This window comes from Protopterus annectens, chromosome 2.part0 (assembly GCF_019279795.1).
Source record: "Protopterus annectens isolate FY-2018-M chromosome 2.part0, PAN1.0, whole genome shotgun sequence".
In the NCBI taxonomy this organism is placed as follows: Eukaryota; Metazoa; Chordata; order Ceratodontiformes; family Protopteridae; genus Protopterus; species Protopterus annectens.
The window spans coordinates 1578328549-1578354701 of NC_056728.1; positions in this window are offsets into that span (position 1 = coordinate 1578328549).

A 26153-nucleotide genomic window follows, 5' to 3' on the forward strand; every position below is an offset into this window, starting at 1 on the left:
CTTGTGGCATGAAACACAATGATTATAGTGCTGACTGTCAGGGTATAAATAAATTGAATAAACAACTGCGTTAAAGAATCACAATGGGATTCCTTGGATAGTCTTAGCATAATCAAGAAACTTGGCACAATGATTATATAGAGATATCTAACATGTCAGGCAAAGAATATTGTAATATTATTTCACATGATGTGGGTGAGGCATTTTGTAAATTATTGACCCAGTGCTAGGTTCTGCTATGGAAGGAGCAAAGTTCACACCCCTCTCACAGCAGTATGGGATTCTTAATGAATCTCGCCTACCAACTTAGCCACAAGTCAGTATTTACTCTTGATAACATTGTGATGGATTCATGGGGGAATTCCATAAGGCCTACCACAGATTAATTTTCCATGTAGGCATAGTGGCATGGAGCTTACACGGAAGTAAGCAGCCATGCGATCCAGTAAACAGAGCTGAGGGGCGTGCACGAGTGTGCGAACACAGAAGTGTCCTTGGCATGCAAATCACCTTATAAGCAGGTGAATTGTATGCAAATAAAGGTGTAGAGCAATCCAACAAGCAAATAGGTAGTCCTGCAGATCCTGTGTTGGTGTCTGAAGTGTACATGGAAAAATTCCGTGTACATGAAATGAAAAAGTGAATGGGGCTATAAAAGCCCAATGAGAAGGTCAGAAATAGCATAGTAAACACAGATATGTGCAAAACTATTCCCTGTTTATCCAAAAAGTAATGGAAAATAACTTAAAATACATTTTTAATACCCATATTATGTTTGTGCAGTGTGCAGCAGTGCGCAAACATGCTGTTATGCAAAAAAAAATATTTAAAAGTGTAAAAGCGAAAAACATAAATATATGACAATAATGCATTATAGGGCCTTGCATGGAGTGTGTACAATGTGTAGATATCTATGGTTGCTAAGGAGGCACGCTCTGGAATAGTGTAGTATCCCAGTTGTGTGCATGGATCTGTATGCAAATGAGCTAGGGTTACTGAATAGCAAAAATGGGGTCTATATTAGAATCTCAAAAGGACTAAACCGCGAACGCTCATATGAGCGAAAACGGAAAACATTGAACTTCTTATTGTGGGGGGCTGTGCCCCCCGCTAACTATATATTCCAACTCCGAGATCACACCAAAGTGAGGAAAGGGCAAATATATACCACTCTCCACTGTACCGCAATCTCAAAAGCCCCCCTTCGATGTCTGCCGTTTTCGCTCATATGAGCATTCGCTGTTTAGTCCTTTCAAGATTCTAATATAGACCCGCAAAAATGGATATCCGTGCCCACAGATAAAATCAGTGTAGCCCCTGTACCATGTTGGTGTCTACAAGAGAGCTAGCTGACATTAAAAGGGGCTGTGTCACTATTTCTTTAAGCACACTGGAGCTCAGCAGCACCTGTTTGCTTGCCATGCCTCTGAGCTCAGCAGGGGGGGGGGGGTGTCCAGTGCTGCTAAGCTTTGTTTACCTCCGGGGTTCTCCTTTTAGCTGGTTTAAGCATGTTTGCATGGTGCATCACTGTGCTCAGCATGCCTGTCCATGGGGGTGTGCCTAGACTGCTGAGCATCGTTTATACCTGCAGCGTGGGTTTGTGTGCCATGCCATAGTGCTTAGCTGGGAAGGCAGTTAAAAAAATAATAAAATAAAAGAAAATTACCTAGAAAAGCCAATCATGTATAAATTACTGATAACGCCTCTTCCACTTAAACTGGGCCATTCAAACCATTCAGTGTTGTATTTGGCAGATGGAATGCATCATAGTTAGCCAATCACACAGACTGCATCTGCAGCAGAGCACTATAAAGTATGTATGCACCCTACAATCTGATTTTTCTCCCATACTCTGCATCAGTGGAGTAGAGACTTGGGAATTTTAACTGAGAGAATGCTAGGGGCTTCTGCAACTCTGCTATATCTGTATGTGCTAGATGCTGAGGTCAGTGCCGATGCTGCTGCTGACAATATACCTAGACTGAGAAGAAGAGTGTTCAGGCCCAGGGTAACCTTCCAGAAGCAAAATGAGCTGGTGATTGTAGAGTGCTACAGGGTGGACAAGGACATACTACAAGACCCACCAAGCTCTGCCACCCTCAACTCAGACCCAGAGCCAAGAGAGAGGAACCCATCCTAGTGGAAACAAAGGTATGTGTAGTCCTTGGAATAGTAGCTACAGGTGCTTTTCAAAGGCCAACTGGGGACATGATGGGGGCCTCACAGGCATCCACATCCAGGGTACTCCACCAGTTCCTGGATGCCATGCAAACACATGCCAGTGAGACCCTGAGGAGAAGGCCAGCAGTATGCATTTCTTCTACCATGTAGCACACTACCTTGAGGTACTAGGTGCCATAGACTGCACTCATGTACACATTAAAGCACCACCCGGTGAGGAGGGTAAAGTCTATGTCAACCACAAAGGGGTTTCACTCCGTCAACTGCTAGGTCATGTGCAATGTCCAGGGCATTACCATGAATGTGTGTGATGGCAGCCATGGCAGTTGTAACAACTACCACATCTAACATGCATCACAGCAGTACCAGATGTTTGCCGGGGGACCTCACATATGGCCATCTAGTGAGGGATGCTGGCTATGCACTGGAACTATGGATGATGACACCCATCAGAAATGCACACACACCTACTGAAGAATACCATAGGGAGGCAAACGCACAAATTAGGAACATCATAGAGCATGTGTTTGGGCTGCTCAAGTCATGGTTCCAGTGCCTTGATATATCTGGTGGAGCCCTGCAGTACTCTCCAGCCACATAGGTTCATAGGTTCATAGGTGTGTACTAGGCTAATGGCCCTGGAGCCTTTACAAGCCTAGCCCATAGAAGTGCCCTGGCATCATTCCGCCCGACTTTCTATTTCCCATCCACTCATCAAGATTTCTCTTGAAGAGGGCCAGTGAGGTGCTCTGCTTGACATGTATGGAAAGTCTATTCCAGAGCGTTAGCTGTCTCTGAGTTATGAACTTGTCCCTCCAGCATGTTCTTTTGATTGTGGTAATGAGGTTGAGGTCTCTGGAGCATGAGGTGTGGAGGGACTGGGATTTCTTTAGATGCAGCATTTCTAACAGAGCTGGGTCAGACATGGCTTTGTAAGTCAAGCAGAGATCACCTCTTAGTAGACGATGTGAGACAGAGAATAGCTGGATGTTTTTGAGTTTGTCCATGTAGGACGTGTGTTTAAGGCCTAGGATCCTCTTTGTGAGGTACTTTTGTTGCCTTTCCAGCTGTTGCATGTGTCTAGTGAGGTACATGCCAAATGGGGCATTATACTCGATGACTGGCCTAATGATGGAAGTGTAGAGAGAGAGATGATGACCTCTTTCTTCCTGGATGCAGAACTCTTGGTAATGAGATCTGCTACATAAAAGGACTTTCTAACCACAGTGGCAATGTGGTGATCGAAGGAGAGGTTGCAGTCAATCTGTGTCCCCAGATCTCTTATAACATCTTCAATGGTCAGTGGGCTCCCATCAATGTGGTAATTAGTGGGAACTGAATTTTTCCCAAAGGGGATGATGACGAATTTTTTGGCATTAAGCTTAATGCCATGGTTTCGACACCAGTCAGTGGTCTCAGTGAGGCCTTTCTGTAGGATGACTACATCACTTGGGGAGATAATAATGGCTCCCAGCTTGCAGTTGTCTGTGAACTTGGTCAGCCAGATTCCCTCCGTGTTGGCCTGGACTTCTGAGAAGTAGATACCAAACAGGAGAGGACCCAGGACCGATCCTTGTGGGATTCCACTTGTGACTGGTCAGCAGTCTGACTTGGAGTCTGCTACTTTCACACTGTGGGTTCTATCTGTAAGACAATTTGCAACCCACCTAGTGATATAGGTGTCAATGCCTAGTTTGCTGAGTTCATCAATAATTCTTGAGTGGGGAATGGTATCAAAGGCCTTGGTCAGATCGAGGTAGGCTGTATGAATTGCCTTACCTTCATCCACAGCTCTGGTGATAGATTCAAAGAAGTCAATCAGGTTCAGCAGGCATGATCTACCTTTCATAAAACCAAACTGCATGGGATATAAAGTTTGGAGATTCCCTATATCCTTGTTAATTAGGTCCATGATGATGCACTCAATAGCCTTACCTATTAGACTCGTCAGACTAATGGGGCGATAATTCCCAGGGTCTGTTTTCGCTCCCCCTTTATGGAGAGAGATGACTGTAGCAGTGCATCATTCGGTAGGGACAAAGCCTGAGGTGAGGCTGTGACTGAGTAGGACACACAGATGTGGTGTCAGTTCACTTTGTAGTTCATGCAGAACACATCCAAGGATATTATCAGGTCCCACGGAAGGTGTATTCTTGGCCTTAGACAATGCAGCTTTAACCTGTGCTGCAGTAATGCTGGGTGTCTGGCATTCCTACAGTATTATGATTGGTCCTTTGGGGGGGAGTATGGGGTAAAGTTGGTACCAAATCTGTTGGCCAGTATGTTGACCATATCTGCTGGCTCAGTATAGGAGGTACCATTGTGCAGTAACTCAGAGCAAACCTGGGTATTGCCATGGAGATTCTTGATATAACTATATAAGGCTTTGTGGTTGTTTATAGTGTCTGCTGCAATTCTGCCTTCATAGCTGGCTTTGAAGGTTTTGATGAGGGATCTCAACTTGCTGTTGAGGCTAATAAGGGAGTTTTTCCAATCTTGGGACTTTACCTTTTTTTCCAACAGTTTCTTCCTTCTGTTGCAGAGTTTATTAATGGCAGGGGACCATCAGACTGTCTTCCTTTTTTTTGGAGGAGAGCATCTTGGTTCTGTTGGTTAAGGTTAGGTCCATGCATTTATATACATGTTCGTACAGTGCATTGTTGTATGATTCGGCAGTCACGCATCTATTTTCCATTGACATGGGTGCAGTGAAGTTAGCCATCTCTGTTTATAGGGGCCCAAAGTCAGCTTTGGAGAAGTTTTTCATGGTGGGTACCTTTCTGGTGGGTGTGGGTGAGATGTGGATTTTCATGGTGATTAGTTTGTGGTCGGATCTAATCAGGGAGGAATTGACTATTGGTGTAGTGCAAAGGTTGCCCATGTTAGTAAAAACCAGGTCACAGATGGTGCTTCCCCTAGTGGGGGCAAGAATGGGCTGGTCCAGGGCATTGGAATTGATGAATTCCCGAAAGCATTGGGACAGTGTATTGGTGCATGAGTAGTTTTTCCCAGTTGATGGAGGGGTAGTTGAAGTCACCTAATATGAGAGTGTCGGGTTGGACCCTAATAGTTTCCAGGGTGTTTAGGAACATGGTGTGAGAGCCTTGGGATATGTTTCAGGACCTATAGCAGGCTATGACCTGAATCATTGTCTTACCCAATGTTAGTTGTACCTGAAGGTTCTCAGATGCGTTATGTTGGGCTACTGGTCTGGAGGTGTGCATATCCTTTATGAATATGGAGACACCACTGCCTTTGGAGCTTTGGCCCATGTTCTGGGGCTGAAAGATGTGGAATGAGTTATAGCCTGGTAGTGCTGGGGTGCTTTCTGCTGCTTTAAACCAGGTCTCCATTACAGCACAAATGTTGATGTTCTCCATTTTGAGGAGTGCTTCAAGCAAGTGCATTTTGAGATTTAGACTTCTAGCATTGAGCAGCATGACCCTCAGATTGCATTTATGTATAGCTGTTATGGTGGTAATTTGGTCTTTGGAACATTGCCTAAAAAGGCACTATAGGGGTGGCAAGAGCCTTAGCCAGTATCTGGAAACCCAGGGGTGACAGATGCAGACCATCTCTGGCAAAGCATCAAGGTCTGTCATTCATGTCATCCCAAGCAGACAGATACTGGATCCCCTTAGAGTGACACCAGAAACTTAGCCAATTGTTGAAGTCAATCATTTTCTGCTTGTACTGCGGTATCATTTTGGGCAACGGTAGGATGCTGCTCGGGGCTAGGGTCATACCTGCCTGGGCCACATAATCCAAAAGCTCCTCCATGTTTCTTTTAATGTAGTCCAGGGAGGTGCATCTCAGGTCATTTACACCCACACGGACAGTGATAGAGTCATACCTGTACTTGTTGTGGAGTGACCTGAGTCTGTGTGTTATGTGGCACCTGATAGACAACTGACTGTTACCTTCTCCTTATTCAGTCTAGTGAGTGGGACATCAGTGTGCCTCACTATTGAGTCACCTATGATTAGTGTATTTGGCAAGCTGTTTTGCCTTAGGGCCTTAGGTTGAGGGGCACACTGTGTAGGTGAGCTATGTGTCTTATAGTTTGTGCTGTTTTGTGGTGGTTGAGTGAGTTTCTGCCTTGGAGGTCTCTGCTGTTTGAGTAAATGTCTGTTGAGAGCCTCTGCAAAGGTGGATATGTGGTTTGAGTTTTTATGTGACAGCTGTGATGGTGGGTGTTTTGGATGAGTTTATATTGAATTGTCGAAGTTTCAAAACTTCGAAACTGATATGGTCGGCATCATCTCATCAACATTTTGAAACATCAAATGTTTTAACAGAAATCTTCATAAGGGAATATTTCCCTTTACTGCACTGTAGTGCAATCTCGGAGTTGGCATATTTAAGTAGCGGGGGGTGTGGGGGGTGCAGGGGGGCTTGCCCCCCTTGTTTGAAATGTTTAGGTACATATTCAAAGTTTTAAAACATTGATGATATGGTCTCTACCATATCAGATTCGATGTTTTAAGACTTTGATTATATGATATAGATGCTTCTGGAGGGCTATGTGTTGCATGTGGTGTGATGCAGGTGTTGACCTTCTCCTCTTGACCAGCTATTCCAGTCTTGGCTTGAGAGTGGATGGTTTCCAATTTGGATATATAAGTGCATTTCTCACAAGTCCGAGTGTTGGGAGGAAAGACGAGATGGTTGTCTGTATACATGAGGTAGTTGGTACACTGCCTCCGAATGCCTAAGTTCACTAGGCTAATAGGAGAAAGCACAGGGAACTGACCTTTAGACATGCCAGGATGGATGGTCATTATTACTAAGTTTCCTTATATATTCCTTTTACAGAAAAAATGTCACTCAAGGTGTCTGAGTCTGTACAGAGCACTGCCAAATACTTAAGGGGAAACTAATACATAGACCCTGAAAATTTAAGGATGAAGTATTTATTTTGGCAGATATTCTGAAGTTAGAAAGAAATCAAGCAGTACTTACAGGAAAGTAAAGAAGTAGCTTGTCAAGAATGATGAAAAATGGAGAGTCATATGAATGGCTACTGCCTGGCTACTACTAATGCTGGTCACAGCACAGCTTCATTTTGTTGGGATGCAATAATCCTTTGTTTCTTCTATCAACAGAAGCAAAATGGTAGCACCAATCCCAAGAAAAGAAACAGGACACGGCCTATTTGGTGATCCACAGTATTGTCCCAGGTGATGCAAGGGTCTGCAGGCTTGTAGCCTTTTTCTGGTAGATTACTCAAATAGCAACCAGACCAATCAGGTATGTTAAGCACAGACACTCACTCTCAACCAGAAAGAGTCAGAAATCAATGCACTCTGCTCCTACTGTCACCATGATCAGAATATAAGCATAAATTCCAAGCTGTCACCTATAAAGCAGTTATTAAGCTTGCTGGTGATCAGCGGTCTCTAGGAAATAATGTAACTGCACTTCTTCTCTCACCAGGAGAAAACAGAAGCACTAATCCCAAGATGACAACTGAGAGGCAGAATGTAGGCTCTCCAATAACTGGTGGGCTTGCAATAGGTGCACAGATTTTCACAGTATGTGCCATGCTACACAATATGATTCTACAGAAATAGCTGTGGCAGGATGATCACAGAGAAGGGACACACAGCCTCCCACCAGTGCATAGGTTCCCACAGCCACACCCATATGGGGACTCAGGGGAGGAACCCCCTGAGGCTGTCCCTGTAGGCAGATGTAGGCATGCCCAGTATGCCCTGGCCTTGGCAAATAGGCAAGGCATAACACATGCACTGACAACCTAGGGTCCTAGGGACTGACACCTTACTCCGACTCACATACATAGTGAAAAGGAAGCCAGTCATACCACACAACTTGTACCTTACCAGGTATTGGCTGCTGTTAGAAAAATATGTACTAATGTATATGTTTAGTGCTTATTAGAAGCTAAAAGGGTTAACACATTTCATTCTATTTTATGTACAGCTTAATTCTGTATGAAATTACAAGATGCTTTTTCAAACTGCAGTATGCTTTCTGAAATTGCAAGATGCTCTCTGACCTAGTATTTGCTAGCACAGCAAAATTCATGTTTATGCCTTTTGGAAATCTACTGAGAAGCAGGTGATTATCTGCTAGGTCAGGAAAATAAATGAATAGAACAATACTGTTTTCTATAATGTTATTGAACTTGAACAATCAGCTCTGTTCGTGTTATGAGAACATGCACGGCTGCAGAAAAGAAAGATACATCAAACAAAGACTGCTTGAAGAAATTAACTATAGTCTGTACATGCTTTGTGCTCAAATTAGCCATAGTACCTTGAATGGTAACATTACATAGTGAGAAGTTGTATCTGACCAGTGGTCATCAAGGCCACGTTGTTTTTCTTAGGAAGTTTTTTTATAAACTTGATATGCCAGCAGAAAATCATGGACAAACAGCTGCTATGAAATAATATTGAAAGAACTTGTGATTTATTACATCAGCTTTGTAGGCAATGTCTTGTAAGAAATGTATAAGAATAGCTTCACTTCCTGATTCTAGTTAGACAAACTCTGTATTAGCATGTTTTTGTCTCCTTGCTGCAAGATTAAAGTGCCTTAACCTGAACCTGCCGTGTGTTGATCTTTTTGAAGTTGTTTTTCCTTTGACAGATTGGTCCTTCAGACCGGAAACTCTCACTTTGCCTCAGATCAGATGGGCCAGGTGGCATGAAACCGTACGGGGAAGAAACCACATCGGTTCTTCTGCTTTGAAAGACCTCCGACTGAATTGTCATTCAAAAGAGACCAGCCACTTTTCTGATCTGCGACTGGAGGACGAGTTATCACACGAACCAGAGACAGTCAATCACGGAGGCTCAGGTAAGGTGAGATTTACCTTTTTTCTATTTTATATCAGGGACTTGATTTGAATCATCTGTCAGGAGATTTGTTTTGTACAAGTCAGGGACAGAAAGATTGCAGTCTTGTCATAGATCAGGGAAACAGAATAGGTAAGACAGTTATTCTAGATAAACTGTGAAACAAAAAATCGTGGTACCACGTGAAAATAAGAAGGGTTACGTAACATTTTTAACAGTCAGAACAATATAGATAATAAGTGCACAAAAAGTTCCCAAGATCCACCGCTAACCGAAGATGCAAAATATATGCAATTACAGCGTGCCGACAATGTTAAATACTATACAAAATGGGTTAATAAATATGAATTTGATGGCAAATTAGAAAACTCCTCGCTTATTAAACTTATCAAACAGCTTAAAACCGACACAAAAGGTCAGGTAAAAAAGCAACGTCAATTAGGCATTCCTCAGGCACACAGGTGGATTGAGGAAGCAAACCATAGGGAACAAAAAAGTAATAATTCAAAAGCTATGTTTTTAGATAAAGAAGACAATAATTTGGTAATAGCATCAGCCCCTCCGCCCCCTCCACTTCCCGCACCAGAATATGAAGCGAGTAGACAACCTGGTCCACCTCCACTATACCCGGCTGTTACCGCAAAGCCAAGACCGTATGTTAGAGATCCCATCGAGACTAGGTCTCGAACACGTAACTTAAGAGGGGATACTGAGTTATATCAAATAAATAAAAATTCACGAGCTATGAGTGAAGAAGAGATATGTCCACTCATAGAAGTACCAAATCCTCAGGCAGGACAGGACCCGACTCTCCTAGTATATAGACCGTGGACACCAGAAGACATCCGGAAAGCCACAGAGGGAATTCCCCATCCAAAAGTTAATTTTAGAAAATTCTGAAGACTTACAGGGCATGAGGTTAAGTTATCATTTAAATGGAGAAGAAGTAGAAAAAGTAGTTAGACAAATCGTAGGTCCAGACTGGCACATGATTAGTGGCAACTGGAATCCCCGTGATGCAGAACACAAGCCACTCCCACATAGCAACGCAGAACTGGATAACAGAGTGAAAGGTCTAACAGACCGAATCTCTGAGAAGTGGAAGCCTAGGGCAGACTGGACTTGCATTAATCAATGCATTCAACAGGAAGGTGAAACTGTTGACAGATATTATGCTAGATTATTAGAGTGTTTTAATAACCATTGTGGAATGCAGGTACCTGAAGACCAAACACATGATTCCCCGTATGAGTAGCAACTAAAGAATGCATTTTTGAAAGGCAGTATTTTGCCTATAAGCAGCTTTATTACAAAGCACATGGTAGACCATTGTACGAGTAGATTACAGTCACTACTTGAATATGCTAGACATGCCGAAAGGCATTTTAACAGTAAAAAGAAAAAGAAAGCCCAAGTATTTTCTGTAGAAGATGGAGCAGAATTTTATGTAGTACAGTCAAGAAAAAAAGGCAAGAAAAATGCCCAGGGAAACAAACAATCTGATAAATGATCAGAAGAGTTTTAAGAGAGAAAGAAAAGGGGTGAATGTTTTAAGTGTGGAAAGAAGGGACTTTTAGCAAGGGATTGCAAGCAAAACAAGAAGGTAGCCATGGAAGATAAGGAGGGTGAGGACTGGCTATATGATAGTCAAGAATCACTAGAAGGGAGTAACCGAGAAAAGACAAATGCAAATGTGATAGAGGGAGTAGAGGATGTGATAGAAGAAATAGAGGAAGTACAAGAAATCACAGATGGTGAAGAAAGTGAAATTTTGGACTTAGCATTATTGAGCCTAGAGCTCTATTTAGCAGACACGAAACCGGAAGTTACACTTCTGGTAGAGGGGAGGTAAGTTAAATTCCTGTGTGACTCAGGGGCTTCACGAACCCTGATAAATCCTTCAAAACTACGAGAAAATTCAGAATCACTTGATTACATATTAGTGAAAGCAGCTAATGGACAGCTGTATCAGGAGCCACTCTCCCATAACATAGCAATAACTGACCCTGTTTCAGGGATGACCCAGAAAAGCAAAATTGTTGTTTCTGCAAAATGCCCAGTAAACCTTTTGGGCAGAGATCTTATGCAGATATTTGGCTTAGCAGTAGTTCCGACTATGCAGGGTATGGAAGCACAGCGACAAATGTATACTTTTGTGGTGCGACCGGAGGGTGAAACATTTTATCGGTACAGCCAGGACTTAGTCACGACTGGTCCAGGGGCAATAACCGAAGAACTGATGAACATAGCCATCAGTAAGTCCCCCTCCCTTGACACTGATAAACAGCATTTGTTGCACTGTACTCTGTATTATTGTAGCACACCAGGACCTGATAAGGAATATGAGCAAGAACTGTTTAAAAACCATGCAAACAGATTAGTATTACGTAATCTGTACTGGGACACAGAAGGGAACAGTGTAGTTAGCTGTTCATTGCCCCAGGAATTCTTTGCACTCTATAAATCTAATCGATTACCACATGTTAGTTTAACTAAGGACAAGAATGTGAAATGGGTAGATCTAGGAGAAAAAGTCACAAAGTGGGAAAAACAAACAGAGTTAGAATTGTCAGAACAGGGAGTACAGAAGCAGAAGTTAAATTGGATAACGCAGACACACCCAGCTGTACACTTGCAGTCTAGCGAGGACAGCTGATTAGCACTCTTACTAGAAGAGGAAGAAAATGCCTTACAGAGCATACCAGAAACTCTCTGGTGAACAGGGAAATCAGATGTAGGACTAATTCGTACAGCAGGACCAGTTACTATTATGCCAAAATCAGCATTTAGACCTCAAAAGAGACAGTATCCCTTAAGAAAGGATGCAGAAGTAGGAATCAGACCTATAATAGCAGCTTTGCTTAAGGAAGGAGTACTGGTAGAATCTCTCGATTCACCATGTAACACACCCTTATTTCTTGTCAGGAAAGCAAACAGAGAATGGCGTATGGTCCAAGATTTACAAGCTGTACATGATGCAGTAATACCTAGAGCACCTACGGTGCCAGATCCACACACCCTATTGAATGGATTTAAAGCCTCAATGGAAGTATTTTTCTGTGGTAGATATTAGCAATGCGTTCTTTTTGATACCGATACACCCTGACAGCCAACATTGGTTTGCATTCACATTTCAGGGGAAAAGGTATACATACACGTGACTACCACAGGGGTATTGTGAAAGCCCAACAATATTTGCACAAGAGATGGCAAGCAACTTGGCGGGATTTAGCCCACTAAGAGGCAGCCAAATTTTACTTTATGTAGACGACATCCTGCTGGCAGCCCCCACCCAGCAAGAATGAAGAAAAGATACCATAGCATTAATACAATTTCTAGCCACTCAAGGACATAAAGTAAACAAAAACAAATTGCAGCTTTGGAGAAAGCAGGTTAAATACCTGGGATATGTAATATCTAAAGAAGGCAGAACATTAGATGAAGATAGGAAAATAGCAATTTTACAAGCACCCAAACCAACTACCAAGAAGGAAATGATGTTCTTCCTGGGCACGACTAATTTCTGTCGGAGTTGGATTCCAAACTATGCCTTGGAGTCTGCTCCACTGACCAACTTGATATACAAGAAGCCTATGGCAGCACAAGATTTATTACAATGGACACCAGAAGCAGAATCAGCTTTCTGCAAACTGAAACAATTGATAGCATCCTCATTAGTTTTAGGATTAAAAAACTATCATAAACGTTTTTTCCAAACTGTAGATTGTAAGCAAGGCTACATGACATCAGGCATATTGCCTGTGGAAAATACGTCCCAGACTGCAGAATCTTTTATAAACGCATTCTATGAACACCTTCAGGAATGCATGGATCATGCGATCCCAAATAAAACCAAGACCCAATCCTCCAAAGGCAGACGTCCTGTCTGGTGGACCCCAGCCATAAACAAACTATACAATAGAAGGAGGAAGCTACTAAATGATAGAGCAAAATCCCAAAAAGGGAAGGCATCACTGATCAGTATTAGCAAAAAACTACGGGCACACATAAAATTGTCTAAGGCCAGCTTCGAGAGGAAAATTGCACAGGACACTAAGGATAATCACAAGGCTTTCTTTAGTTATGTTAGGAACCTAGGTGGTAATTCCCAGATATGCTCAGAATTAGTCCAAAATGACAAAAAATACACCGAACCCACAGACATTGCCAACATCCTAGCTGACAGGTTCAGCACAAACGCCTCCCCACCAAAAGGGCAAATATCTATCCCAGCAGAGTGCTGCCCCGACATCTCAGATGCTCAGGTAAGAGCCGCCTCTCCAAAGCAAAAACACAGCATCAATGGGACCAGATGGTGTCCCGGGCTGTATCCTACATGAACTCCAAGAAGAGCTAAACCCAAACATAAAACTACTGTTCAATCTCAGCCTTACTACAGGATATGTGCCCAAAGAGTGGCGTACAGCAACAGTGGTCCCTCTCCATAAAGGTGGTGCCTCAACGGATCCTGGAAACTATCGCCCCATAAGCCTGACTAGCTTGGTCTGCAAAGCTATGGAAAGGATCATCATGGACCTCATAAATAAAGATACTGGGGACCTACAAACACTGGATCCTACCCAGTTCGGCTTTGTTAAGGGCAGATCCTGCCTCTTAAACCTGGTTGATTTCTTTGAAACAGTCACCAAGGCCATTGACGAGGGGAAGGTGGTCCACACAGCCTACCTGGACCTCACAAAAGCCTTCAATACAATACCCCACTTGGGCATTATAGATAAGCTCACCAGCTTAAATATAAACCCCTATGTCACTAGATGGATTGCAAACTGGCTCAAGGACAGAACCCACATGGTTAGAATTGCTGGAGCCATGTCAGACTCCAAACCAGTTACAAGTGGTGTCCCAGAAGGCTCAGTCCTGGGACCTCTCTTGTTCAGTATATATTTCTCGGAGGTACAGGCCAACACGGAAGGACTGTGGCTGACCAAGTTCGCAGATGACTGCAAACTGGGTGCCATAATCGACTCTCCAGCCGACACAAGCATCCTCCAAAAGGGCCTCTCAGAAACAGACAACTGGTGCCAGAGCCATGGCCTCAAGCTAAATGCCGAAAAGTGTATAGTCATCCCCTTTGGCAAAAACAAAGTGCCCACAAATTACCACATAGGTGGTAATCCATTAAGTACAGAAGAAGTAATTAGGGACCTGGGGACCCAAGTTGATAGCAATCACTCATTTGACAAACACGTGGCCAAAGTGGTTAGAAAAACATTTTATATAGCCCACCTAATCATGAAGGGATTCACATCTAGATCAGGGGAGGTCATCGTGCCTCTTTACTCATCCCTCATCAGGCCCATAATTGAGTACAATGCCCCTTTTGGGATGTACCTTACCAGACACCTGCAGCAACTGGAAAGACCCCAAAAGTACCTCACCAAGAGGATCAAAGGGCTCAAACAGATGCCATATGCTGCCCAGTTAAAGAAACTCCAGCTCTACTCAGTGGCATACCGCCTGTTCAGAGGCGATCTGTGCCTGACGTATAAAGCCATGTCCAACCCGGAATTAATGGACATGCTCACCTCAGAAAATCCAAATCCCATCGAGCTACGCGCTCGAGAGACTTGAACCTCAGCACTGAAATAAATAGGACATGCTGGAGGGACAGATTCATAACTCAGAGGCTCCCTTCACTCTGGAATAAAATCCCAGTCCAGGTTAGGCAGAGTCCCTCATTGACTCTCTTCAAGAGGAATCTTGATGAGTGGATGGGAGATCGAGGTTTACTGGTATCACTTCTGTGTCACTGTTAGACAGAGGCACAGTATACTAACCTCGAAAAAGGGCATAGCAAAATAAATTTAAAATGGGTGGCGAAAGCCAAACACATTCTGGCTAGACTTATAAATGCCCTAGGGCAGATAGCCTAGTATGAACCTATGAACCTATGAACCTATGAATCAGTGTTAACACAGCAACATGGGGATAAGCAATGCCCCATAGCTTATTATTCATCACAGCTGGACCCAGTGGCGCGATCCCTGCCCCACTGTGTACAAGCAGTAGTTGCAGCTGCAATGGCAGTACAGGCTTTGGCCTCAGTAGTGTTGTTCCACCCTCTCACACTGAGAATGCCTCATGCAGTCACAATTATTTTACTGCAAGAAAAAGTAGCATATATTTCTCCTGCTAGACATCTTTCCTGTATGACTATACTCTTGAGCCAACCTCATATGACAATTGAACGATGTACAACTTTAAATCCGTCTACCTTGCTCCTGACCCCTGCGGATGGCACACCACACAGCTGCCTGCAGAAGATTGAGCAAAAGACACTGCCTAGAAAAGATCTAACGGATGTTCCCTTGGATGATGCCGAGGTGACATATTACATGGATGGCTCATGCAGAAGGGGTCCTACAGTGGGGTATGCAGTAGTTTCTGATACTGAGATTTTAGAAGCAAAGTCTTTACCACACAACTTATCTGCGCAATCAGCAGAATTGATTGCCTTGACAAGGGCATGTACCTTGGCAAAGGGTAAATGTGTGAACATTTTTACTGACAGCCAGTACGCTTTTTCTACTGTACATGTTTTTGCACAACAGTGAAAAAATAGAGGAATGATAACATCTACTGGTAAACCGATTAATCATGCGCAATTTATTTTAGATTTGTTAGAATCCATTCAGTTACCTCAGAAAGTAGCTATTTGTAAATGTATATAGCTCATACCAAACAACAGGATAGGATTTCAAAAGGTAATGAGAGAGCTGATACAGCTGCAAAGCAGGCAGCTTCAGCTTCTGAAGTATTTCTTTTGAGTGAGGAATTACAACCTGAGATTTTAGATTTACAAATGTTGAAAACAATGCAGACACTTACTACGAAAATAGAAAAACAGAAATGGATAAAAAGACGAGCAATTCTTGAGAAAGGGCTGTACATCTCCAAAGAAGGAAAACCAATTTTGCCGTCTAACTTCTTTAGATATGCAGCTTTGTTGAGCCATGGGCAGTGCCATGTCTCAACAGGGGGGATGGTACAGTTAGTGAACCGAGTGTTCACTGCATATGGATTTACAAACTACACAAAATATTTTTGTGCAGCATGCCATGTTTGCAACAAGCATCATGCACAAGGGGCATTGAAGCCTAAGCAAGGGAGTTTCCCAACACCACTGCATCTGCTCCATACTATCTGTATGGATTTCATAGAACTAAACAAATGCGAAAATAAGAAATATTGTCTTGTCATTATAGATATGTTTTCCAAATGGGTGGAAGCTTTTCCGACCAAAAATCCAGATGCAGCTACTGTTGCAAAAGTCCTTGTTAAAGAAATTATTCCTAGATTTGGCATACCAGAAAAGATCTACAGTGACAATGGCACACACTTTGTAAATCAAACTATACAACAGTTGAGCCGATATTTCGGAATTTCCTTAAAGAACCATTGTGCATACCACCCTCAATCCGCATGATTAGTAGAGAGGCATAATGGGGTTTTGAAAAACAAACTTAGGAAATTAATTAGTGAGACACAAAAGAACTGGGTGCACTGCTTGCCTCTGGTACTGTTGAGCATGAGAACTGGTCCAAATGCAAAGGGGTTAACTCCTTTTGAAATACTGTTTGGGAGGGCATATTATATACCTCAGTGGAAACCTCTCATGCCTGCAGACCAGGAGGCCAACAGTTCACTTGCAGAATACATAAGATGACTTTTAAGTAATAAACAACTTTTGCAGTTAAATTCTGTTTCAGATAAAGGACAAACCAGACCATCGGAAGCAGCAGTAGTCCCAGGCACATGGGTCTGGGTGAAAGTCATCAAGAAGAAGAATTGGACCTCACCGAAGTGGGAAGGGCCGTACCAAGTGCTACTGTCAACACCCACTGCAGTCAAGATCGCAGAGCGAGTGTCCTGGATTCATCTGACACACTGTAAATTGGTTAAAAACTTTGAACTGGACAAAAAACTTGTTACTGTTACACAAGAACAAAATGACCAGATACGGAGCAAATAGAAATAAAGAACAACCTCAGAAGTATTGCATGATCATTCTGTTGGCCATACTGATAGCATTAATCTTTTTGTTGTGGCCTTTCCTTTTTCCAGCCACATGGGCTGAACTGAATAAATGAGATTCGTTACTTATAGACTGACATCCGAACTTTAACACTTACCAAGCAATTAAATATGTGTATGCTGAAACTTTTAATGTTTTGAATTGCTGGATCTGCACAGCTATACCAACAGCATACGGGGGATTATTAATGACTGCTGTCCCCCTAGGGGTCAATGAGACCTGGGAAAATTTGATTTTTGATACTACAACTGTGAAATCACAAGACAAAATAGCATTGTACCTGCCTGTTACACAAAAAGGAATTGTATGTTTTTACAAAAATGATACTGTACAGGTGGGTTGGAGCAATTGTAATGTGACTGTTCCATACAAATGTTATATCAAAGCTAATAATGCAGGTTATATTTGTGATACAAACTATGACTCTTATTTTGAACTAATGCACAAAACGGTTGATGAAGTACAACGTAATCATGTTCTTTTTAAACAACTATCTATCATTGATAAGAAAATGTTTCATGCAGGGCAAGTATATATTAATACTAAAGTAGAGAATTGTTATTTTGTGTGTGGGAAAAAGGCATACAAATGGTTACCAGAGAATTGGTCCGGCAGTTGTTTTTTGGGTTACCTGGTTCCGGCTATATGACACACTGCAGTTTTGCCTCAGGAAAGAATTCGAAATGTCAGAGAGGTCACCAAGAAACCTGGAAATCCAATCAAGAGACCTGAGAATCCAATGGGACATATCGAAGCAGGCTGGAGAAACCATAACTCTGTGAAAAACAAAGATAAACTGACACACATGGACTTGAGTGACACTATTATATCGTGAGCAGGTATAGCCCCTGCGTATGGCACAGTGAAATCGATTTGGGAGTTGAGAAAACTGTCCAAAGTTCTCGAAGTAATGAGAAATGCAACTTTTTTTGCTCTCGAATTAGTGACTGATGAACTGAACGCTGTGAGAACTGTGGTACTTCAAAACCGCATGACTCTCGACTTCACCCTAGCGGCGAAAGGTGGTACGTGTGCTTTAATAAAAGAGGAGTGCTGTTTGTATATTCCTGACAACCAGCATGAAATAAATGACCATCTTGAGGTGATTCAGCAAGTGTCAGCCATGACCAAACCAGGCCCAAACTCACTGACGGATTTTTTCAAGAATTTGTTTGGGGGGTGGGGTAGCATCCTAATGAACATCCTGATTGCCATTTGTGTGGGATTACTCCTATTAGGAGTGTGTGTTTGCTGTGGTATTCCCTGCATGAAAAGATTAATCAAAGATTTTATAGACATGTCAGTTTCTGAGACTTTGTATCAAAGTACTGAAATTGAAGAACTGTTGAAAAATGAAACACTTTCATAAGTTTAAACTAAATGACTCTTTTAACTGCAAATTCTGAACAGAAAGAGGTTAGGAGAAGAAATAACTGTTTATGCTTTTGAAAATAGAATAAAAAGTATTAACAGGGGGAAATGTTAGAAAAATATGTACTAATGTATATGTTTAGTGCTTATTAGAAGCTAAAAGGGTTAACACATTTCATTCTATTTTATGTGCAGCTTAATTCTGTATGAAATTACAAGATGCTTTTTGAAACTGCAGTATGCTTTCTGAAATTGCAAGATGCTCTCTGACCTAGTATTTGCTAGCACAGCAAAATTCATGTTTATGCCTTTTGGAAAACTGCTGAGAAGCAGGTGATTATCTGCTAGGTCAGGAAAATAAATGAATAGAACAATACTGTTTTCTATAATGTTATTGAACTTGACCAATCAGCTCTGTTCGTGTTATGAGAACATGCACAGCTGCAGAAAAGAAAGATACATCAAACAAAGACTGCTTGAAGAAATGAACTATAATCTGTACTTGCTTTGTGCTCAAATTAGCCATAGTACCTTGAATGGTAACATTGCATAGTGAGAAGTTGTTTTTCTTAGGAAGGTTTTTATAAACTTGATATGTCTGCAGAAAATCATGGACAAACAGCTGCTATGAAATAATATTGAAAGAACCTGTGATTTATTACGTCAGCTTGGTAGGCAATGCCTTGTAAGAAATGTATAAGAATAGCTTCACTTCCTGATTCTAGTTAGACAAAATCTGTATTAGCACGTTTTTGTCTCCTTGCTGCAAGATTAAAGTGCCTTAACCTGAACCTGCCATGTGTTGATCTTTTTGAAGTTGTTTTTCCTTTGACAGCTGTGTACTGCGTGCATCAGACAGAATCAGCCCTGAAACACAGGTCTCTCAACTGGTGCATTCACAAGGTAAGTCACTCTCCTTAACAACAAATGTACGGGGTACTAGACTGTGGAAGTATATATACTGACCTGCTGCATGTATGCAAAGGAATTTGGGCTATTGGGTTACTTGCAGAGAACTAACAGCTACATTGGACACCAGGTACTCTGTGCAATACTCAGTGCCCCATAATATGCATTAGGCCACATGGCTGAAAAACCCACTGCAGTATTCAAGGGAAATGCCAAACAGCGGGGTCATAGGACAGATGCACGACCATCCAAATATGAGTCCCCTATCCACAACACATCAGTGTTCCCATACAATTAAAGTAACAGTATGTTTAGAAGGAGATATCAGCAGACCGCACAATTCCAGGGCTATCACAAAGAACCTGGCCACGTGTTCTATTTTCCACAAAACACAGGGGTCACAGTGTATGTCTGCCTGCTGTTGATAGTTTGAGGAATTACACCTCACTTGCAGGTGGCTGATGTGGCTCAGTGGGCTAAGTACATTAGCATGGTTGATGGTGTTAATGGTTCAAAGCTGGCTGCACCTACAACTTTTGCATGTGAAGTACTTGTATGGTAGAAGTTGCACAGACTGTGAATACGTCACAATTTGTTACTGCAAGAAAGCTGGACAAAGCCAGAGACAATGGGGGAACAGAGGGCCAAACCTACAGACATTATACATGCTGTGAGTAACCTAGAAGGTGGCTAGTATAACAGCAGGTTGTAACAGGTCAGATTAGCAGCAGGATGTAAAAGTCATCACTTACTGTAAATGTGTTAGTACTTACAACAATTCAGTGGGCTCCATTTAGTAGTATATTATCAGAAAAACACAACGCATGAGGAAAAGAGTAGACATATGGGGCAGATGGCTAGACATCCTGCAAAACCCTGTACAGTGAGAGGTACGTAGACTGTCACCCCTTGTGCGGTGTTACATCATATACCCCATTTACATCATACCTACAACCACTTACAGCAGGAAATCTGGACAAAGCCATGAACAGTAGTGGGACAAAGGCCCAAATATAAGGAGAAGAAGTAACTACTGGCCAGACAAATGTAGAAAGTTCAGAGAATAGCAGGTCATGGATTAGCATGAGTTTCCTGATGTGTTATGGAGTCAGTAACTCAAATGTCTGTCATCATTTCCTAACATCAGTCTATAATGATTTGCTACTGATGTACCAGAAAATCACAATGCTATGTAAAATATACCATACATATGATGCAAAATTCTGTACATTCTATTACAATCTGTACAGTTGATAGGTATGAGTCATTTATTATGTTCAGCAAACAGCCGGGGAATGCCTTAGACAAAATATCAGGGAGGTGCTGGACTGTTGAATCAGGTGCGGCAGCCAATTGGCTGCAGCACACAAAATCCTGGACTAGAGTACAGGTAGGTCTGGCCTGGAGTCATCTTGTAAGTACTGACAATCACACTGGGCATTCTCCTACACTTAACCAGCTTGATCCCATGTCTGATGCCTCATCTGTCTAAAGAACTGATATGTGAAAATATGTCTGTGCATACAGACGGCTATGTATGCATACCTGTCTCTCCCTATCTTCCTTACACATGATTACCCTATCTATCAGTATTTGGCACATATATATATATATATATATATATATATATATATATATATATATATATATATATATATATGTATATATATATATATATATATATATATATATATATATATATATATATATGTTACCTAACAAATGTATGATTCCATATCTCCTAAAATTACGACATATACTGCCACTCTTTTTAATAAAAAAAGACAAAAACTGCTTAGGGTTCAGCAACTGTATTTTAAAGGACTGGCTTATCCGATTAAACTGCAACTCACTTCTACATTGCAGGGTTCTTACTCTTACAATGTGTTCAACAGTGATTTTAATGTCACGAATGAAATAACTAACAATAAATCTCCCTGGGGAATGGATTCCCAAGGCAGTGTAGCTGTTCATAGGTTCATAAGTAAGTACTAGGCTATCTGCCCAAGGGCATCTATAAGCCTAGCCAGAATGTGTTGGCTTTCACCGCCCCCCTTAGATTAGTTCCCTGTGCCTCGGTCCAGCAGAGCCACTGTAGTGATCCCCGGGGTAAATTTTCTGTTTCCCATCCACTCATCAAGGTTTCTCTTGAAGAGTGTTAATGAGGGGCTCTGCCTAATGTAGATTGGAATCCTGTTCCAAAGCATGGGGAGTCTCTGGGACAGGAATCTATCTTTCCAGCACATCCTATTTATTGTTGTGGTGAAGTTTAGATCCCTAGAGCATGTGGCTCATGGGGATTTTTTTTTTTCTTTTAGGTGGAGCATGTCCATCAATTCTGGATTGGACATGGCCTTGTATGTCAGGCAGAGATCACCTCTGAGTAAGCGGTATGCAACCGAGGAAAGCTGGAGTTTCTTCAGTCAGGCTGAATAGGGCATGTGTTTGAGGCCAGTAATCCTCTTAGTGAGGTACTTCTGTGGTCTTTCCAGCTGTTGCAGGTGTCTTGTAAGGTTCATCCCAAATGGGGCATTGTACTCTATGATGGGTCTGATGAGTGATGAGAAGAGGGGCACAATAACCTCTTTTGTTCTAAATGCAAACCCTTTTCTGATTAGGTGGGCCACATAGAAGGATTTTCTAACCACCTTGGCAATATGATTATCAAAGGAGAGATTACTATCTACATGGGTCCCCAGATCCCTTATTACATTTTCTGTATTTAGGGGACTACCACGTATGTGGTAGTTCACGGGTACTTTGTTTTTTTCCAAAGGGGATGACTATGCACTTTTTGGCATTTAGCTTGAGAGCATGATTTTGACACCAGGTATCCGTCTCAATGAGACCCTTCTGGAGGATGTCTGTATCAGCTGGAGAGTCAGTTATGACCCCCAATTTGCAGTCATCTACGAACTTGGTCAGCCATAGTCCTCCTGTGCTTGCCTGTATCTCTAAGAAGTATTTACTTAACAGGAGGGGTCCCAGGACTGAGCCCTGGGAGATGCCACTTGTAACTGGTTTAGACTCGGACCTAGAGCTTGCAACTCTCACTGTGTGGGTTCTATCCATGAGCCAATTGGCAACCCATCTCATGACTTAGGGGTTTATGTTCAGGCTGGTGAGCTTGTCTATAATACCAGAATGGGAAAACATTGTTAGAAATAATGGCCATTCTCACAGGAATGTGAATGCAAGATGGAGAGGGTTTAATCGTAATAAAGCTAGCTTTAATAGAAGTTCTTTTAACTATACAAAGAGAGATGGATTTTTTCAGTCTAACAACAAGTTTGCTTCTCTGACACAGAGGTCCACTTCTTTTAACAGACCTACTTATAGTAATTTTTATGGAGGGCAAACTGACAGAAGCAATATTATTCCTCACATGGACAAGTTTGATAAGTCTGTTTCTGTTAATTCACACAGAAGCACTGACAAAGATTCTCTTAACACCCATTCAAATTCTTTTACTGTGAGTAATCCTGCCACCCTTAATATGACAGAAGCATCGAATATTGTTCCATCAAGATGTCCAATACTATCTACAAGTTACTCTACATTTAATCCAGCTGGATTAGTTTCTAATACAAGCCCTAATGTTACATATGCTTCTGTATTGACTAGTGGAGTTGGTATTAACAATACTAACAATACTGACAATCCTAATCAATCTGGAGTCTTTTTTATTGGAAAGGACTTCTTTCAACACAGAAGCAAATTCCCTTGTCGCATCTTCAGAGAAAAAGATCCGTGGGAGAGGAAAAGGAAGGGGAACAAAGAATTTTGTGATCCAATCGAGGCAAATTTGCACCAGAAGCAGGTGTAAATAGATTTTTCCTCCATTCCAGCTTATTCAAGGTCACCTTCATGATCTTTTGGTGATTCCCTAATTGATGACTCAGTTTTCTGTTCTTTTGAGACTGATAATATTTATTATGACACATCTAGAGTTACTGAAAATGCTATTGTTAGTCATGTTCCCATCAGTGCACATTCCAACAACTTTCTAGATGACATCAACAGTTTAAACAGATTTTTACCTAATTTTTCCAAAGTTATTGACAATGATGCTATGTTTTTGACACTGGTTTAAACACTGTTTTTAACCTCTCTAATGAAATGTTAAATACTGATCATCTCAATGTTTTAAGTAAAGGTTTATCCTTTATCCCCTTACAGAGGGCTGATATTTCTAATGTTTTATTGGATCTTAGATTGTTTGCTAGGAAACTGAATTTGAAAGTTAACATAAAGAACAAATATTCTGAATTGGATGACACACAAACTTCTACTAATTCTAATGAGAATTTTTCACACATATCCTTTGATGTTTCTATTCCAAGAAGGAAGAGTTTATACAATCCCCCATTGCACAACATCCTTAGCACTTTTCTTAGAATATTTGAAGTGGATTGCAGGAAAGCCTTGTTATCTAAAGCTGAGGTTAAGTGATACAATTTTACAGCTGATGAGAGGAAAGCTCTTTGTGACTTAATTAATTATCATAGTTTAAGGATCTTGAAAGCGGACAGAGGCACTGGGATTGTGCTCATGAACACTGACACTTATGTTAACAAAATTAAAGAGGAACTTGATAAAGATGATTTTATGAAAAGGTTGACTTAAACATAGTACACTGACAGTTTGAACATATAGACACTACACTGAAGTTGTTACTTGAAGATAATAGCATTACTAAAGATGAGTTTTTATTCATATTATTCATGTAGTCTCTTAATACTAGCTTAGCCAAGTTATTTGGCATCCCAAAAGTACAGAAAAACACTAGCAATCCTCCTTTTAGGTTAATAGTTTCGAACAAATGTTCGAAAACTGAAAACATTTCTCATTATATTGATTTCATTCTCAATTCAGTAGTACAAGGTACCCCTTATTACACTAAGGATTCATGGGATTTCCTAAATCTTTTACATGAGAAAGTTTTCAATTTTTCTAAGAGCATTCTAGTTACCTTAGATGTAGTAGCGCTCTACACTAATATTCCACACAAGGAATGGAGAGATTACTTTAGACATTTTTTACATAAATATGTTAAATTTCCAAAGAAGAAAATTGAAACACTAGATACTTTGATGTCACTAGTTTTAGAAAACATATTTTCCATTTTAATAATGACATATATAGACAGGTGAGGGTGTCGCCATGGGGGTCAAAGATGGCCCCATCTTTCGCTAATTTGGTATTGACTGAATGAGAACTTATCACCTTGATACACCTTCCAGGTTTTCACTTCATTAAGTTATACAAAAGATGCATAGAAGATATCTTTTTCATTTGGGAAGGGAGTGAGAACGCATTAAATAAGTTTGTGGGCACCTTAAATGAAAGCATTGGGTTCCTTGAATTTGTTATAGCGGGCAAAGGAAACTCTGCTTCCTTTTTAGATATCAATTTGACTATGAACAAAATCACTAATCCTTTTTCTTCTAATGCACATAGAAAACATACATTCAGAAACAACTACCTAGATTTCAAAAGTCAACATCCTTTTTTCATGAAAAGGAATGTTGTCAGGGGACAATTCATTAGAATCTCTAGGTTGACTACTGATGACATTGATTTTGATAGAGAATCTGATTTTGTGACTAGGTTGTTTTTTCAAAAAAACTACCCGATTAACCTCTTGTCTGAAATTTGTAAGGAAGTTAAGTCCATCAGATATTCCAAATTTAATCCTATTCTTAGATTTGGGTTTCTTCCAGAAAATAAAAAAGACACATTTTCTAATTGGACACTCAGTTTTTCACTTCCCATTTGCAGGGACATGAAAGTTATAAGGGAAGTAGTTATTAACAATTGCAGGATAATTTCCAATGACCCTAAATTAAGTCCCTTTTTTGACATTGATTCTAGTTTTTCCTTCAAACGCACCTAAACATTGAAGCCATTTTTTGAGAATAGAGATCTACCTTTTTTATTGCCTCCTCCTTCAGATATTTCTAAACCTGGTGGCATGACTATATGCAACAAATGTGTGTGCTGCAAGTATATATACACTGGAGATTTTTATTTCTTTTCTCACTATAATTTGAAAGTACTGTTTGAGAAATATTTTGACTGTAACAGTAATATGGTAGTTTATTGTAATGTCTGTTCAACCTGTTCAACCTGTCATTGTTTTTACATAGGAAAGACTGCACGCAAATTAAGTGATAGGATTAAGGAACATTATTTTGCCATTAGGAACAAGGACCACACTAATGCTTTAAGTAAACACAGTTGTGTTTGCATAGGTTTTACTAAGTTCTCATTTTTTTGTGCTTGAACAGATCAACAATTTTTTTGGTGATGCTGACAGTTTGCTAGAAGTACAGGAACTCAAGTGGCAACTGTATTTAAATGCTGAGTTTAAACCTGGACTAAATGAAACTTTAAATTTAAAATGTGCACTGAAATGGCTTCAGTGTTTTTTTATACACTTTATTTGTATGGGATACTAGCTAATTGTCTTTTATTCAATGTCCCTCTATTGTTAATATTTCAAACTCTACATTCCCCGTTAGCTTCTGTTCACAGCACTAATTTGATATTTATGTATTCTTGTTGTTAAGAAAGTATTGGACAATATGCTTGTGTAAATATTTATTTCCTTTTGGTAATAACTAGCAGTTATTGGTTAACACTGTATATTTAATATTCATTAAGTCTACTGTATTTTATATCCCTTTACTCCTGTAATTTGATTTATCTGAAGAAGTTCTGATACATAAAGGGCGAAAGCTCATCACACCTACTGGGGCTCTTGTGTTTTCTTTTATAGAGTTTTTATTTTTTATTTTTTGTAGTATTTG